General features: G+C 41.8%; 1 protein-coding gene across 2 annotated transcripts in view; it reads left to right on the top strand.

Moving 5' to 3' along the window:
- Window positions 1-16,435, top strand: part of KCNJ16 (potassium inwardly rectifying channel subfamily J member 16) — a 52,046-nt gene that overhangs the window by 20,823 nt on the left and 14,788 nt on the right. Inside the window, exon 1 of one of the 2 annotated variants that reach the window (XM_038757516.1) lies at window positions 4,236-4,486. The exons of the other annotated variant lie outside the window; for it this stretch is intronic. The gene's annotated coding sequence lies outside the window, so the exon portion shown is untranslated. Of the gene's footprint in view, window positions 1-4,235; window positions 4,487-16,435 lie in introns of those variants that run through there. 2 annotated transcript variants of the gene reach the window in all.

Genomic DNA, 16,435 nt, shown 5'->3' with positions numbered 1-16,435 from the left:
ATTCGCTGGTAGTTTAGCACTTGCTTTGTGCGAAGCACTGTACTAAATGCTGATGGAGATTACAGAAAAAGATAAGGCTTGGCCTCTGGCTTTCAGGGGATCAATCTTAAAAGGGAGTACGGAGGTGGGGAAGGTTGATGGTGATGGGCCCATAAGGAAAAGATGAATATATAAATAAAGGCCAACACGAGAAAACAGAGAAAACAATAAGGGAGACTCTTCTGTACGAAGTTGCACCTTGACAGGAAGGTCTTGGAGAAGAAGCTTTAAATTAAAGGAAAAGGTCCTTTAAACTTGTGGGGGGGAAAAATTGGAGTGAAGAACATCATCCACATCCCATCCTTGTAGACTGGACCTCTAAGGACAAATTTTTTGGAGACATTTGAATAAATGGGTTTGAACATAATTGAATCAGTCAGTGTGTGATTCCTTGGGTTTTAATCCTGGCTCTTCTGTGTACTAGCTGTGTGAGATTGAACAAGACACTTCACTTCCCTGTGCCTCAGTTCCCTCATCTGCAAACTGGAGATTCAGTGCCTGTTCCCCCTCCCAACAGACTGAGTCCCATGTGGGACAGGGACTTGAATCTACCACAACACTTGGTATAGAATATGGCACATAGTAAGGGCTTAATACCACAATTATTATTTTATTTAAAATCATCAACTAATAAAGGGCTTCTCTTATTGTCAATACAATCTCTATTGACGGACTCCTCAATGAATCAATAATTATGCTTTTTTCAAGTACACTAGATAGTTCTCTGCATCTCACTCTAAAAAGCAGACTATAGATGGTGAATCGTGATTTGTGCCAGGACTACAACATAGAATATCATTTTTTTTTAACTCGTTCCTTCCAGGGAGTGGCTGGATTGGGGAAAGATAACTGACGGTGGTGGAAAGTGATTAGGGCTTATTTGCAAGACTCTGGAAAGGCAGCATTACTAAATCGAATCCTTTCAGCCATGTAGCTTATTCCTTAAAGAAACTGTCACACTTAATGTTGATGAATTTATATCTGCATTGGACTAGGCTTCTTCTAGGAGACATAAGGCCCACTACTGGCTTAACCTTGGTTCAGTGATACACAATTAGAAGACATGAATAAACTAATACCAAAATGAGATTTGCTAAGTTGTCAGCTAGGGTCAGGTCTTGGAAAGTCAGTTTCTTTGATACTCAAAACAAAAGAAGAGAGGGATATAAAAATGACTTCTGACACACAGGACTGAAGAGACAGAAGACTAAAGAGTCTTTAGTAAGAGATTAAGTGTCAGTTTAATTAATCCTTTGAAACTAAACTTTATAGCAATCTAGATTTCATACAACTACCTTTGAAAACCTTGTTCTTAACTGTGTGGACGTGCACATATATGTGTATAAGAAATCACTAGACATTCTCGCCCAATACACTTGAATTTTTCTTGTTTTTTGTAACTCTGTGTTCTAACTCTTACTGTAAACCCATGGAATAGGGCCTGATCTATTTCAGGGAGACCTCAACATCAGCCCTTAATGCACTTACCAAATTCAATAATATTCATAGCTGAACCATTACCCAAGCTGAAGAAGCCAGACTCCATTTTTAAGACAATACAACCATTTTCACACTTCCCCATGATGCTCAGGGAAACAGTGAGCTTCTAAAAGCAAAAACAGTTCAATTAATAAAAATTACCTTCCTCACTTCCTTCCAATATGGGAGGTGGTAGCAGCTCTGAACCGGTTTCCTTTTTCCTTCACAATTAGGAAAGTCAACGAGCTTGATGGGAAGCCCATATTTATCTAGGCTGATCCCCTTTTTCATCCCCTTAAAGAAGCAGCGTGGCTCAGTGGAAAGAGCATGGGCTTTGGAGTCAGAGGTCATGGGTTGAAATGCCGGCTCTGCCAATTGTCAGCTGTGTGACTTTGGGCAAGTCACTTAACTTCTCTGTGCCTCAGTTACCTCATTTGTAAAATGGGCATTAAGACTGTGAGCCTCCCGTGGGACAACCTGATCACCTTGTAACCTCCCCAGTGCTTAGAGCAGTGTTTTGCACATAGTAAGTGCTTAATAAATGCCATTATTATTTATTATTATTATATCTTTCCTCTGCAATGCCATCTTCTCCCACTCTTCTCACAGAATAAATACTATTCCTGAATGACTGATTCCCCCCTCTCCCCCCGCTTCAAACCGTAATGTGGTTGGGCATTTGGCTGGAGTCTTTTGACCACTTTTGAATATAGTTGATGAGTTAGCCCCTAGAAGGTCTCATCTGAATCCTTGCTGTGTCTATTAACCATCCCCTTTGAGGCAACACTCAATTGGCATCGGCTTCCACAACTCTTGTGGCAGTTCTGCTGAAATCTTTGCCTTGGGCAGTCATCGACTGATTAGGAGACATTCCTCAGGGACAACAATAACAGCCAGTCAGAATTCATTAGAATGGCAAGCAAATATCCTTAGCAAATCTAGTGCTGTGATTTTATGCCACGTCAACCTGATTCAACATGTTTTACCTCTGGGTGGAAAGAGAGAACTTTCAGTAGCATCTGCTTGGTTTTGTTTTCTGCTGGCAACTTGGAAATCTGTTCAAAGACCCCACTTCGTTGGTTTACCTAACATTTTCAGCCCAAGTGAGGCACAGAGAGCACAAGAATGTTGATGATCACTAGGTATGGAGGAGGCTAAAGAAACTGTGCACCGAAGAGAGGACAAGCACCTTGAATGACACTAACAACGCCGGAGCAATGTTCAATCACAGACCACAGATGATGAGAAGCACCACGAACTAGTGGAAAAAGTAGGAGCCTGGGAGTCTGAGGACCTGGGATCTAATTTTGGCTCCTCCACCTGCTTGCTGTATGACCTTGGGCAAGTCACTTCATTTTACTCAGTTTACTCATTAGCCAAGAGGCGACTCAACTCCTGTTTTCCCTCCTTCTTTCGCTATAAGCCCTATGTGGGACATGAACTCTGTCCCACGTGCTCACCTTGTAGGCTCTTAAGCACTTAGTACAATGGTTGGTGCAGAGGAAGCACTTAATATCATTATTACTATTATCACTACTATTATTGTCACCTACTTTGTTTTGAACTGCTGGATGTGAAACACTACTGCACAGAAGGGACTCAAAGCAGAATTAATGTAAAGGATTGTTGTCATAGGTATTTGGGGACTGAGTGTCTACTCTGTGCCAAACATTGTACCGGGCTCTCTGTGTCCCAACAGACAACTGACCATCATGGAAGAGAGAATGAAAGTGACACTGAGAAAACCACTAGCACTAGAATCAATTTCTGCACGTGAGCCCTCGATTCACAAGATTTACAACCATGGGTCGTCAGTGGTTCTTGTTGGGCATTAGAAAGTACGAAAGAAGCAAAAGAGATGAACCCTGCCCTCAGAGAGCTTGCACTGTAATGGGAGGATAGCTGATGTGGATTCATTCATTTATTCATGAATACTCATAGCCATGAGCAAGAGAATTGAACACCCTGAGGTCATTCAAAAGCTGTGCGGAAAAGATTGTCAGCTGTGCGTCAGAAATGATCTCGAGCAAGAAGGCATTTTCCTTCAGCACACAGATACACAGTCAGATTGGGTGATTATTTTTGCAGAGATATACCTTTATCTGCTAGACAATAAACTATGAACCCTCATCAAGAAAGAAACAGTGTGGTCTAGTGGATAGAGCAAGGGCCTGGGTTCTAATCCCACATCTGCCACTTGTCTGTTGTGGGACTTTGGGCATATCACCTAAACTTCTCTGTGCCTCAGTTACCTCATCTATAAAATAGGGACTAAGACTGTGAGCACGATGTAGGACATGAACTGTGTCCAATTTGATTACTTTGTATCCACCGCAGGACTTATAACAATGCCTGCCACACAGTAAATACTTAGCATATATCATAAAACAATAAAAAAGAAAAATACTGTAATTATAAGACTTCCCAACAAGGCTCAGGCAGCCTGAGAGAATTGGCCATGGTGATGAAGTTCCCGATACCTTCGACCTTATGGCATGTCAGAGTCCGGTCCATGGGAAGACTTGAGAGTCAAGTGGGAATCCAACTGACTGAACGTCAACTATAATGGTTTTGTTGTATTTAAAAGGTCAATGTTTTGGTATCAAAAAGACTTTTCTCCTTTTTTTTTTTTTTTTTTTTTTTAATTTTTTGGAACCCTTCACTGCCATCCAAACCTCAACTGGCCCTGGCTGGCATGGGGACTCGAAAGAAAAGCTACAGTTCCACCAAGTGAAGCTGACGGTTCTGTTTCCTTTGTCCGAGTGGAGTGACGCACAGAAAGCAAACGAGGAGCCGGATTCCCTGGTAGCATTTCACATCTCCATGGCTGGGGCTCTGGCCCGCCTCAAAGCGAGGACTGTTTTTAGGACGTAGAAGAGAGAAATGCCATGGGACACTCCAGCCTGAACAGCATAAATGCGGAAAACAAAATGAGTTTTCAGTCGAAATTATTTTAGCTGTAACTCAGGTAAGTCATTTGCTTATTCTGAAGTCATTCTTAGAAGTCCTCTAATCTCCCAATCATGCTCCTAGACTTCTCCTTTAGAATGCTCTCATGTGTCAGGTAATGATGTGTTTTTATTACACACCTTTTTCCTCAGTAAATCTTCACTGTCCACTTTATTGTTGGAATGCACTAAGCGATGTGTGTGGTGTGTCTGTGCACACGTGGGCATGAGTGTGTGTGTGAGAATCTTCATAAAGTGCCTTGGATAATCAGTGGGTATTCTCTTTTCCACTCAAGCTGAAAATACAAGTTCCATTTATAGGTGAGTTAGGGGAAGGAACCCTTGGTGATGGAGACTGAAAGGGGGAAGATTCAGCCAGGTGCACATTCGTTACTGATGTGATGGACTCAAAAAGAAGAAAAACCATGTAAGAGGTTGAGGCTTTAATTCCCTGTGGAAAGATTCAATCTTTTTTTTAACCTTTGTCATTTTCCTCCTGCTTTATACCTACAGTAACCATTCAGTGGTAGAGATTGGGCATAAACAAGTAGGGTATTGTGTGTAACCACACTGAAAACCCTTGAAAGTCCTGTGATGGAATAAATTTGTAAGGGAATTCACTAACTAGGGACTCAAGTAAGAGCATTCATTCACTCAATCGTATTTATTGGGTGCTTACTGTGTGCAGAGCACTGTATTAAGTGCTTGAGAAGTACAAATTGGCAACATATAGAGATGGTCCCTACCCACTGTTCTAAGCACTGGGGTAGATAAAAGCTAATCAGGTTGGACACAGTCCCTGTCCCACTTGGGACTCACAGTCTTAATCCCCATTTTACAGATGAGGTAACTCGGTCACAGAGAAGGAAAGTCACTTGCCCAAGGGCACACAGCAGACCAGTGGAGGAGAAAGGATTAGAAGCCAGGCCCTTCTGATGCCCAGGCCCATGCTCTACCCACTAGATCATGCTAATACCTCTGATTAATACACTGATCTACTGATATAACCGAGCGGAGCATATGTGAGTACCTCAAAGATCAGTGAAAGAGTCTGCTTCGTCAAATTGCAAACCTGAAAAGGTAGATCTCTGAAATTGGAACTTTACGTCTATAGCACTTTTCAAAATGCAGGATCCCCCATGAAGCTAGAATGCTCAAGATGAGATTTCCCTATGTGATTTCTAGCTCTCAACTGTCGCAAGTAGATTGCAATTACACCTGGGTCACACTCTCTTTTCTCCCTCCTTTTTAAAAGCAAATTATCCCGCAGAGCATGCAGACTTAAATTCTACTACACCGAGACACTATTCCTTTTGACTGTTCCTTCCAAAGTTCAGGGCTCGGTGAGAAAAGATTGTTTTTTGCTGCTTATCATGCATTGGAGGAATTTTGCTTTGGTGTCAGAAGAAGCCCTATTCAACAAGTTCTCACTATAATCAAGGAAAAGATCATAATCTTTCACTCCCAGTAGAATGTGGCTCAACCTGTAAGTCAATGTATAATTTAACTGGCTGGTTAAAAAGGGTTTAGTGGAAAGAGCAGGGCTCTGGGAGTCAAAGGGCTTGGGTTCTAATGCTGGGCTCTACTACTTGCCTGCTGTGTGAACCTGGGCAAGTCATTTAACTTCTCTTTGCCTTCATTTCCTGATCTGTAAAATGGGGACGCGACACCTGTTCTCCCTCCTACCTAAACTGTGAGCTCCATGTGGGACAGGGCCTGTGTTTAACCTGATGATCTTTTGTCTACACCAGCGCTCAGTACACTGCTTGAAACATAGTAAGCTCTTAATTACCACAAATATTATTGTTGTTGGTTTTCTGACCATATCAAGTCCTATTTTCATCTTACAAGTGAGCAATAAAGACAATTTAATCGAGTAACGATTTCTCTTAGAGCCTGGAAATGTGTGAAATCAGAAAATCCTCCTTATGCCATGTTGTGAGATACTTCTGGAAGTAGAAGAACTATTTCCCCTTCAAATATTCTGGGGGTGCGATAGAGTAATGTTAATCAATAGCAATTCAATGCAATAGTAGAGTTTCTTTCATCTGCGCACCTCAAAATGAAGATGAAAATGCCTTCCTTCCACTCCCACTGCCAGTTTGCCTTTCATCTTGGATATGATCTAAAAAACAGATCTTCCTTAGTCATCTGTATATGGTAAAAGTTTCCCCTTCATTATTGATGTCAGAGGGTCTGGGTAATAAAACCTTTCTTGTTTTGCTTTTCCTCCTATCTAATGTCCATTATCAATTGGTCCACTCTCTCAACTGAGGCAGGCTGCATCCTTGGGAAGTGGAATCCAAACCAAATCTCCTCCTGTCTTCCTCGGTGGAAATGGATTTTGTACTTAGTTAGGCGTTTTATAAACAATCTAGGGATGCGGGAAGGAGGGGCTGGGGAATTGCAAGTCCCTAGCTCACAGGTTTGGATCCTGACTTAAAAACAACCACCTCAGTATGGGAACTGGAACTAATGCAGCCAGCTTGGTGAAAATAACATCCCTTGATTCCCTTCTGCATTTAGGCGTGAATTCTTTTATAGCTGCTCAAACACACATTGAATTCCCAGTGACTATCTATGCCTCTCTAGGAATTGTGCCATCAGAAGCTTTATCCTTTCTTCTTTCCTCAGGATGCCCTGTGATATCATTCATCCCTGACTGTTTTTCCCTTTGTTGTTATGAAACTTTGGATTGTCTCCAATATGCTCCCAATGACATCAATCCTTCACTACCCTAAGTCTGAGACCAAAAGCCTTCACACGGGAAAAAAAAAAATGTCACTATTGAAAATAATAACTTTCCCAGAATTTTTTTCATGAGAAGACTCCACCCAACCAGCTCAATCAATCAATGGTTCTTTTTAAGCACTTGATGTGTGCAGCTCACTGTGCTAAGTGCTTGAGAGAAAATAGTACAGAGTTGATAGACCAGTTACCTGCCTACCATGAGCAGTCCAACATTTATGCCACTGGTACACTGATATCTCGTACACAAAATCTTAGACTGCTTACAACTTCTCTCAGTCAGTCAGTGATCAATTTTATTTTCATTTGTTTAATGGTTTTTGCTAAGCTCTTACTATGTGCCAGGCATTGAACTAAGTGCTGGGGTACATGCAAGCCAATAGGTTTGGACACAATCCATGTCCCACGTGGGACTCACAGTCTTAACCCCCACTTTCCAGATAGGGTAACTGAGGCACAGAGAAGTTAAGAGACTTGCCCAGGTTAGACAGCAGACAAGAGGCAGAGCTGAAATTAGAACCCAGATCCTCTAACTCCCAGCCCCGGGCTTTTTCCGCTAGACCACACTGTTCCTCAAAAAATTATTGAGCACTTATTGTGTGATGAGCACCTTACTAAGTGCTTGGGAGTGTACAATATAATAGAAATGGTAGACACGATTCCTTCCCGTAAAAATCTTTCAGTCTAGCCATCACATTTCTGAGAACAGAGATTTGTTTGTCCATCCTCTTGGACTGGAAGAGAACACTCATATTTACCTGGGTTTTTTAAAATTTCATTATTTAGTAATCTGATTAGATGATCTAGGGGAAGAAAAAAGGTCTTGGAATAAATAAGCGTGAATCTCTAATGGTTAGAGATGTTCTGACTTGCCTCCCACTTACTCATTGAACCCATAAACAAGGGTTCTTTCTGTTTTGTTTCAATGGTTGGATGGGGTGAACATTTTTTAACATTCAAGGCACAGAACTTGAAACTCAGAACCTTATTGATCCTAGAATCAATGCTCCAGATCCAGAGTTGAATTTATTCCACTTCTAGTGAGTGGATAAATGAACATAAAATATCCATGTGGATTATTTCTGGGAACCTTTTGAATTAGGCCACTGCTCTATTACTCCTTCTTAGGTTGTTACTGGTGAATAAGATTTTTTAAAAAAGATGAAATTCCCACAGTGCCCCTGAACAACTATGCCTTATTTAAGTCTACAGGAGAAATGTGGTTAGATAGATGGTTACCTGTTTTATAATCCTTAATTATTAATGGTGCTAGCTAAGCACTTACAAGAGAGGCAGTACGGTCTAGTGCATAGAGCCTGGGCCTGTGAGTTAAAAGGACCTGGGTTCTAATCCTGCTCTGACACTTGTCTGCTGGGTGACCTTGGGCAAATCATTTCACTTCTCTGTACCTCAGTTCTCTCATCTGTAAAACGGGGATTAAGACTGTGAGCCCCTTGTGGGACGTGGACTGTGTCCAACCTGATTTTCTTGTTTACCCCTAACCCCCAGTGCTCAGTACAATGCCTGGAAAATAGTAAGTGCTTAACAAATGCCATCATTATTATTATTATTATATGTGTCAAGCACGGAGTAGATACAAGTCAATTAGGTTGGACCCACTCCAACCTGATAGAAAGAGTTCTCAATTGAAAAACACTAGGATTTTAAAACCCCTAAGTTAGAGCAGAATCTTTACTTTCTTTGAAATGACTACCAGGTTAGCATCAGCGTGGCTCAGAGGAAAGAGCACAGGCTTTGGAGTCAGAGGTCAAGGGTTCAAATCCTAGCTCCGCCACTTGTCAGCTCTGTGACTTTGGGCAAGTCACAACTTCTCTGTGCCTCAGTTGCCTCATCTGTAAAATGGGGATGAAGACTGTGAGCCCCACGTGGGGCAACCTTGTAACCTCCCCAGTGCTTAGAACAGTGCTTTGCACATAGCAAGTGCTTAACAAATACCATTATTATTATTATTATTATCAAACTAAGCTGTTGTTGTGTACTAATGGAAGGATTCCTTTGTAAAGCTAAGAAATAAAGGGCAATTTCAAACATACCATGCACAGGGAAACCTCCACCACCTCTAGCAACCCTCTTTGGCTCCACATCCCTTTGACTTTCCTCTCCTGGCTGACCTCTGACCTTCATACGGAAACACGTAATGGGGAGAGGCTTAGTGCCCTTGCAAAAGGGGGAGGTGACCCCAGTGTCAAGAGATGAACTGAAGCCTTCCCTCCAGCTGAGACCGAGGATTTGGGCTCCCAACCAATTCTTTGACAGCACTCCCAGGACAAAGCGGGGCTGGCGGAAGAAGAGTCCGTGCTACCTTCAGCCACTGCCCGATCCAGGTGGCTGTGGCGGGAAGAGGAGTTCAGTTATCAGTACCGTAAATTTCCTTCAGGCCCCTCAGAAGCCATTTCCAATATTTAATTCCTCCTAAATAGCCAGTTAAGATACCCTACCTTCTCTTAAATCACTCTTTGAGTCAGGTTGATCTGGGAGAAGGGCCAGGGAATGACCAAAATGGCTTCCCATCTGTTACAGATATCAGATATATAACTACTTTCTGTAATGAGGCCAAACAGTACCCTCTTAATGAGAATTCACACATAGAAGTTAAGTGGAGATTATGTCTCAGAGGACCAGGACACAGACCTCCACAAGAAAAACCTCTCTATTCTTAGCTCAGAACACATTCTTTCCATAGGGGCCTTAAACTTCTTTTTCTTTAATCCCTAAGGCTCCTCAGTTGAATATGTGATTCATAGAATGAACCTATTCTACATGGATCTATAATGATGTTTTGATGAGGTTGAGGCATATAGGGATTTTTTTCTTTTTTGGCTAGAAAGATGCCCTTTCCCAACCAACCCCTTTGCCTGTAAATGCAATGATGTGCATTTTTGGTTTTAGTAGAATAGCAGTAGCAGAATTGTGCTGAATTTTCAGAATCTAGCATAAATGGTCCTTCTCCCCCAAGCCTCACCTGGTGTTTATTCCCTCTCTCCACTGAAAAAATCCTTTCTATTACAGAGTGCCAAACCACTGGACTGAGAAGAAAAATGGTCCTGATATTGTTTCTAACTGCAGTAGAGGAAGTGGGTCAAAGATTGGCAGCCTCCATGTGGCACAGGGACTGCTTCTGATCTGGTTATCTTGTATGATCATCATCGCCATCATAAAGGTCCACCAATCAATCCACAATATTTATTGAATGCTTATTCTGTGCAGAGCACTGTTTGAAGCACATAGGAATAACTAGCTAGTGTAAGGTGCAGACACACAGATTTTCCCAGTGCTTAGTACCGTGCCCAATATATAGTAAGTGATTAACAAATACCATCATTAGTATTATCTGTCTTCCCCTCTAGACTGTACGATCAGCGTTGGCAGGGAACATGTTTAACAATTTTGTTGTAAAGTACTCTCCCCAATGTGTAGCACATTGCTCTGCACACAATAAGCACTCAATAACTGCGGTTGATTGGTAGCATGCGGTTGGAAGACCAGATTCTTGTCCTCAAGGAATTTACAGTTCAGCCAGGGAAGACAGACCGGGGCCACGAGCAAGAGGGCCTCAATACAGGAAGGCCCTAGACTCAAGCCTTGCCAGAGAGCAGCATGGTTTAGTGGATAGAGCATGGTCCTGGGAGTCAGAAGGACCTGGGTTCTAATCCCAGCTGCTATGTCTGCTATGTGACCCTGGGTAAGTCATTTCACTTCTCTGGCCCCCAGTTACCTCAACTGTAAAATGGGGATTAAGAGTGAGTCCCATGTGTGACAGGGACGGTGACCAACCTGCTTAACTTGTATCTACCCCAGTGTTTAGAACAGTGCTTGGCACATAGTAAGTATTTAACAAGTAACAAAATTTTTATTATTAGCAGCAAGCACCCAGAGGCCCCTCTCCACCAACCTGACCCTGCCGGCAAAATGTAGGACTGCAAAGGAAGGCCTTAGGATTTTCCAGACTATTTGCTATTTGTTAAGGACCTTCCATATGCCAAGCACTGTATCAAGCACAAAATAACCAACTCAGATACAGTCCCTACCCAACAGGGGCTCACAGTCTAAGGGAAGTGAGAACAAATATTGAACTATCTTTTTTTAGATGAAGAACTGGAGGCACAGAGAAGTTAAGTGACCAACGCCAGATAACATAGCAGGCAAGTACATAATAATAATGGTATTTGTTCGGTGCATACAGTGCATAAACACTGGGGTTTATTTTATTTTGTTAGTATGTTTGGTTTTGTTCTCTGTCTCCCCCTTTTAGACTGTGAGCCCACTGTTGGGTAGGGACTGTCTCTATATGTTGCCAATTTGTACTTCCCAAGCGCTTAGTACAGTGCTCTGCACATAGTAAGCGCTCAATAAATACGATTGATGATGATGATGATGGGGTGGATACAAACAAATCACATTGGACACAGTCCCTGTCCCCTATGAGGCTCACAGTCTTAATCCCCATTTCATGGATGAGGAAGGTAAGGCACAGAGAAGCGAACTGACTTGCCCAAGGTCACATAGTAGACAAGTGACAGAGCAGGGATTAGAACCCAGGCCCATGCTCGATCTGCTAGGCTATGCTGCTTCCCAGTGCATCTACTACAGTTTTTAGTACAAGTTGTTTTTAATATAGCAGCCCTTAATAAGCATTACCATTCTTATTCCAAAGAGCATTTTTCTGCAAGAATCTGCAGGATTGAGCTTTCGAATTACTTAGTACACTTGATCCATCAATCAATCAGATCAGTGGTCTTTATTGAGTGCCTACTGTACGTTGTGCATTCCCCCAGTTATCTCTCATCTAAATTCTGGAATCTCTACCCAGCCACACTTCTGTTTGAGGGCTTAGCTGGAATACCAGCAGCGTGAAGCAGCGTGGCTCACTGGAAAGAGCCCGGGCCTTGGAGTCAGAGGTCATGGGTTCAAATCCTGGCTCTGCCAATTGTCAGCTGTGTGACTTTGGGCAAGTCACTTAACTTCTCTGTGCCTCAGTTCCCTCATCTGTAAAATGGGGATGAAGACTGTGAGTCCCACATGGGACAACCTGATCACCCTGTATCCCCCCAGGGCTTAGAACAGTGCTTTGCACATAGTAAGTGCTTAACAAACACCATTATTATTATTATACCACTGCCTCAGAGATTTGACTTGTTTCCACCTTTGTTGATATTTATTCATATTAAAGTCTGCCTCCCGCTCTAACTGTAAACTTCTTTTGGGCAGGGAAAGTGTCTACCAACTGTTAAACTGTTGTATTCTTCCAAGAGCTAGTACAATGCTTTGCACACAGTAAGCGCTCAGCAAACACGGTTGACTGATTGACTGGGAGAGATTTGGGGCTCCAAGTCAGAATGCACCAGGCAAGAGTTTGTAACAGTTCTTACCTAAGTTGAAAGAGGCACCTTTCCCAACTTGTATTTCCTGTATTGTTATAGCATCCATCAATGAGGGAAATTAAAACCACCCAGTTTCTGACAGGATGATTCACCCTCCCGCGGCTCTACAGTGAAAACAAAAGTGAATTCGGTGGAATGAAAGAAGTGGGGTGGTGTGCCCTAATGCAGGCTTCAGCCTACAGACCACACTGAGTCACCTCAACCTCCTAGATCTTTTATTATGTGTCTAATTGAAGAGGCAGTGTTCTTTCCAGTCAAGGGCCCTTAAAAAGGCAAAAAGCTTTTACAAACCCAATCTAACATGCTTTGAAATGTGTTTAGGATGGAGGTATCATCTCAAGACATCTTCCACCATATCTCGCCCTGGAGGTTTTTGTATCTGGTCTTTTGACTGTGCAAGGATTCACCCACGGTTTAAAAATAACAGCTGGAGTATTTTCTACCCTCTTATAAATTCACCCTCAGCCTTCCAGGGACCCTAAATAAAACAAAACTTTGACCTTCAAAGATTAGGGAAGTTATTTCCTGACAAATACACGTATTTTCACACGTGCATGTCAAGCACGTTTGTATTATCTCACGTTTAGCTGCATTCATGCAACATTGCTTGTATGCATTTTTACAGACTTCTAATGCTCTCTGTGTGCATTGTTGCATGTGTGTCTTAAATGATCTACATACAGCCAAGCAGATTGCCTAGTCCAAGAGACAGTGGGCCAGTATTCCCACACACACAGGAAGACATCAACCCCAGGAGAGGGCTAAGAGTTTAATGGGAAGACTGGAAGTCTGACTGAGTCAGACGTCCCTGCATAAAGGCTTTGCATAAATTTACTTTGTGCTTGTTATTTTGAACCGATCAGTCAATTACAAAAACTGCTCCCCGAGACCAAAATTGTGGGAATTATTAACAGCCAATCAAAGTAGCTTTGGCACTCACAGCTGGAAAGAAATGATGCACGATATTAGCTCTGTAATTCCACTTGGGACCCGTCCCTTGTGATTGATTCATCAATGAGCCATCGCACTTTGCATTCCTCAGTAGTCGAGGTGGGTACGCACTAAGTCTATGCCTTTGCTAAAGTACAAAGGCCCAAGGAGGCGACAGTCTTTGGTCACATTCCACCGGTTGAAAGCGCCGCTTTTCGGGTTGCCCACAGGTTGCTTCCTCTGAATGGATCCCCGAGATGGTATCTGATGGGTGGACACACCTATAAATCTGTCTGTTGTTGAGCAACCCCCAGATGTGATACAAAGTGCACCTTCAACCCTTCAGACATCTATCGCAAGGAGTTCAAAACCCCAGAATGCCCTCAGCAGGAAATTATTTATTATTTATTTTACTTGTACAAATCTATTCTATTTATTTTATTTTGTTAGTATGTTTGGTTTTGTTCTCTGTCTCCCCCTTGTAGACTGTGAGCCCACTTTTGGGTAGGGACTGTCTCTATATGTTGCCAACTTGTACTTCCCAAGTGCTTAGTACAGTGCTCTGCACACAGTAAGCGCTCAATAAATACGATTGATGATGATGATGATGATGAAAGGTTCCCAATGATGCTCCAGAAAATTCTTTCTTGAGGGGCAGTTGGAACAGCAGGTGGACAAACCTAAAATCTGGTCTCTCTCTGATGTACTTAACAATATTGGTAGCAATATCCTACAAAATATATACAAATTATTTTTCAGGCATCCTCTTTGTATCATCCAAATGCCTGCCTTAGAGTCTGTGGGCTCTTGCAAAAAAAATAGGAACAACTGAAGGGAATCAATCATATTTATTCTAAGGAAATGTCCTTAAAAGTGTCTACTTACTAAGATGATAATAATGACAATAATAACAATAATGGTATTACCGAAGCACTCAATTTAAGTCAAGCAGTGTCAGGCTAGGAGAGATACAAGATAATCAGGTCAGACACGGTCCCTGTCCCACAAAGGGCTCACAGTCTAAGTAAGAGGGAGAACAGGTATTTAATCTCCAGTTTACAGACGAGGAAACTGTGTATGACCTCAGTACAGTGCCTGGCACATAGGACACAATGAACTAATGCCATTATTGTTATTACTATTGTTATCTAAGAACCCTATAAAGTTTATTCTTTCTAGAAGACATAAAGCACAATGAATGCAAAATCCTCAAATAAATGTGCATACTTTCCTCTCTTGACTAAGGACAGATTTAGCAGTTTAGGGATATAATTTGTATTTAAAGGGGGAAAAAATGGTGTGCTAGATCCTTATTTCATCCTAACCCTGGTATCTGATCCATTACCAAATGCTTTCATCAGTTCTCCCATTGGCCTCAAGTGGCCAAATCCTTTCGCTTTTTTCCTTTTACTTTAACTGAGATCTGGTTTTACTTAGATGAATTAAATGTCACCGTATTTGGTTCTGTGAGTCGTTCCAACACAAATTACAGCCCCATTGCCTGACTTGAAAGTCTGTGTGACTGTCTGCTGTTTTGGGCTATTTTTGTCTGCCTTTTAAAGGTTTTTAATAAATGCTCTTATATTGGTAGTTTATGTCTACTCTCCCTTTATTGAGGTTTAGCATTTGTCATCCCCAAAGCATCATTCTTTGCACAATTCTCAGTCCAGCTTATTCTAAGCTTCTTTTAATTTCTCCCTTTGGAAGATTTTCTTTTTTATGAGAACAGAGTGTAAAAATTAGCAATGCAGTTTCCCTGATTTAGTTTTTTATTTTTTGATTGAGCATGCTTCCAACGGAGAGTAAAAGAAACCTGTCTGGGATGATAATTTCAGCCAGCTCACCTCTGGTTGCCATCTCAAGAGAAGTGATCAACAAATTGTAGGAATACAGATGAAAATAGAGCCTTCCAATGTGATGATTATTTTGTATCTATCCTCATTAGACTGTATGCTCGTTGTGGGCAGGGGCTGAGTCTGTTTCTTGTTATAGTGTACTCTCCCAAGCGCTTAGTACAGTGTTATGCACACAGTGAGTGCTCATTAAATATAAATGAATGAATACAGTGCTTGGCATGTAGTCAACACGTAACTAGTAACAGTTATTATTACAGTTTTTTTGACAACTCAGCAACGTGACCTATTGAGCCAACTTTGAATGCAGAGCCCAGAATCTTGATGAAACCTGTGCCCCTGAACTGAACTGGGATTTAGAGAAGCAGCGTGGCTCAGTGGAAAGAGCACAGGCTTTGGAGTCAGAAGTCATGGGTTCTAATCCTGGTCCCACTCATGTCTGCTATGTGACCTTGGGCAAGTCACTTAACTTCTCTGAGCCTCAGTTACCTCATCTATAAAATGAGGATTAAGGCTGTGAGACCCACGTGGGACAACGTGATCATCTTGTATCCTCCCCAGCGCTTAGAACAGTGCTTCGCACATAGTAAGCACTTAACAAATGCCATCATCATCATCATCGTCATTTAATTACAGCCATAATCACTGGTCATTCATTTACTCATTCATTCATTCAATCATATTTATTGAGTGCTTACTGTATATGTATATATGTTTGTATGTATATATGTATATATGTGTATATATGTATATGTATATGTATTTGTACATATTTATTACTCTATTTTACTTGTACATATCTATTATATTTATTTTATTCTGTTAATATGTTTTGTTTTGTTCTCTGTCTCCCCCTTCTAGACTGTGAGCCCACTGTTGGGTAGGGACCGTCTCTATATGTTGCCAACTTGTACTTCCCAAGCGCTTAGTGCTCCCAAGTGCTCTGCACATGGTAAGCGCTCAATAAATACGATTGATGATGATGATGATGATGATTGATTACTGTGTGATAAGCACTATACTAAGCACTTGGTCA

This window comes from Tachyglossus aculeatus, chromosome 15 (assembly GCF_015852505.1).
Source record: "Tachyglossus aculeatus isolate mTacAcu1 chromosome 15, mTacAcu1.pri, whole genome shotgun sequence".
In the NCBI taxonomy this organism is placed as follows: Eukaryota; Metazoa; Chordata; class Mammalia; order Monotremata; family Tachyglossidae; genus Tachyglossus; species Tachyglossus aculeatus.
This window is presented reverse-complemented; position numbering and strand designations above follow the sequence as displayed.